The sequence below is a fragment of the Vanessa atalanta genome, unplaced genomic scaffold (assembly GCF_905147765.1).
Source record: "Vanessa atalanta unplaced genomic scaffold, ilVanAtal1.2, whole genome shotgun sequence".
In the NCBI taxonomy this organism is placed as follows: Eukaryota; Metazoa; Arthropoda; class Insecta; order Lepidoptera; family Nymphalidae; genus Vanessa; species Vanessa atalanta.
In genome coordinates, this window is record NW_025919968.1 from 1 (window position 1) to 2,500 (window position 2,500).

The following is a 2,500-nucleotide window of genomic DNA, read 5'->3' on the forward strand; positions in this document are numbered from 1 at the left end:
AAGCGCGTTTGTGTCTCATATAAATTTTTATAAGAGTCAACCGTTAAAATCTATCGCGTCTAACGCGATCGACGATACGGTGAGACGCTCGTTTCATACTGTGCGTATATTGTACATGCATGCATAAGTTTGTGTGTATTTTATATGCGAATATGAAACGAGAAGAGTAATTGACGACTTCAACAAGTCTCGGTTAGCTCCCTGGTTGATCCTGCCAGTAGTTATATGCTTGTCTCAAAGATTAAGCCATGCATGTCTCAGTGCAAGCCGTATTAAGGCGATACCGCGAATGGCTCAATATATCAGTTTTGGTTCCTTAGATCTTACTCAGTTACTTGGATAACTGTGGTAATTCTAGAGCTAATACATGCAATCAGAACTCTGACCAGTGATGGGATGAGTGCTTTTATTAGATCAAAACCAATCGACGGAGGGCGTCTCGTCCGAAGTCGTTAATTTTGATGAATCTGGATAACTTTTGCCGATCGCATGGTCCAGTACCGGCGACGCATCTTTCAAATGTCTGCCTTATCAACTTTCGATGGTAGTTTCTGCGACTACCATGGTTGTCACGGGTAACGGGGAATCAGGGTTCGATTCCGGAGAGGGAGCCTGAGAAACGGCTACCACATCCAAGGAAGGCAGCAGGCGCGCAAATTACCCACTCCCGGCACGGGGAGGTAGTGACGAAAAATAACGATACGGGACTCTTTCGAGGCCTCGTAATCGGAATGAGTACACTTTAAATATTTTAACGAGGAACAATTGGAGGGCAAGTCTGGTGCCAGCAGCCGCGGTAATTCCAGCTCCAATAGCGTATACTAAAATTGTTGCGGTTAAAAAGCTCGTAGTTGCATTTGTGCGCCGCGCTGTCGGTGCACCGCATCCGCGGTGATACTGACACGTCTGCGGAGCATATCGTCGGTGAGCCGGCGGTAAAACGCCGGTTCAATATCAAAATCCTATCGCGGTGCTCTTCAGTGAGTGTCGAGATGGGCCGACAATTTTACTTTGAACAAATTAGAGTGCTCAAAGCGGGCTCAAAATGCCGCTTGAATATTTCGTGCATGGAATAATAGAATATGATCTCGGTTCTATTTTGTTGGTTTTCAGAACTCCGAGGTAATGATTAATAGGGATAACTGGGGGCATTCGTATTGCGACGTTAGAGGTGAAATTCTTGGATCGTCGCAAGACGAACATCAGCGAAAGCATTTGCCAAAGGTGTTTTCATCAATCAAGAACGAAAGTTAGAGGTTCGAAGGCGATTAGATACCGCCCTAGTTCTAACCGTAAATATGTCATCTAGCGATCCGCCGACGTTACTACAATGGCTCGGCGGGCAGCTTCCGGGAAACCAAAGATTTTGGACTCCGGGGGGAGTATGGTTGCAAAGCTGAAACTTAAAGGAATTGACGGAAGGGCACCACCAGGAGTGGAGCCTGCGGCTTAATTTGACTCAACACGGGAAATCTCACCAGGCCCGGACACCGGAAGGATTGACAGATTAATAGCTCTTTCTTGATTCGGTGGGTGGTGGTGCATGGCCGTTCTTAGTTGGTGGAGCGATTTGTCTGGTTAATTCCGGTAACGAACGAGACTCTAGCCTGCTAAATAGGCGTCGTCATTTAGGTGTGCTCGATTTCGGTCGAGCAACTCACTGGCGGCGTATTAAAATTCTTCTTAGAGGGACCGGCGGCTTCGAGCCGCACGAGATTGAGCAATAACAGGTCTGTGATGCCCTTAGATGTCCTGGGCCGCACGCGCGCTACACTGAAGGAATCAGCATGTTCTCCCTGGCCTAGAGGCCCGGGCAACCCGTTGAAACTCCTTCGTGCTGGGGATTGGGGTTTGCAATTATCCCCCATAAACGAGGAATTCCTAGTAAGCGCGAGTCATAAGCTCGCGTTGATTACGTCCCTGCCCTTTGTACACACCGCCCGTCGCTACTACCGATTGAATGATTTAGTGAGGTCTTCGGACCGACACGCGGTGGCTTCACGGCCGTCGGCGTTGCTGGGAAGTTGACCAAACTTGATCATTTAGAGGAAGTAAAAGTCGTAACAAGGTTTCCGTAGGGGAACCTGCGGAAGGATCATTAACGTAAATTATCAATCTCGAAAGAGTGCGATAATGAACGATAATAAAATTGTAAAACACAAATATCGACGTTCGGAATGTGTCGTTTCGATGCGAGGACGCGATTCTCACTCTCTCTCTCTCACACAGCAGTGTGTCCGAGTCAGAGTCCAGAGTCGTGTAACGCGTCCTATTCTGATATTTTTCGATGTCGATTTCGAGGAAAGTACGATGTGTTAACGCACATCGTCATCTTCAAATAAAATGTATATTTCTTTTTTTTTTTTTTGTACTTTTTTTTTTTTTTAACTTTTTTTTTTTTTTTTTTTAATTTTTTGAATTTTTCTCTGTATACTAAAAATAAGAGAAAAAAACGAAAAAAAAAAAAAAAATAAAAAAAAAATAAACTCATATCACTGGC

The 2,500-nt window shown here is 45.3% G+C and overlaps 1 non-coding gene across 1 annotated transcript; it reads left to right on the plus strand.

The window, feature by feature from the left end:
* The first annotated feature begins 198 nt into the window (after nucleotides 1-198).
* Nucleotides 199-2,101, plus strand: LOC125076496. The gene has a single exon (XR_007120455.1). It is a non-coding gene; the product is annotated as a small subunit ribosomal RNA (ribosomal RNA).
* The last annotated feature ends 399 nt before the right edge of the window (nucleotides 2,102-2,500 follow it).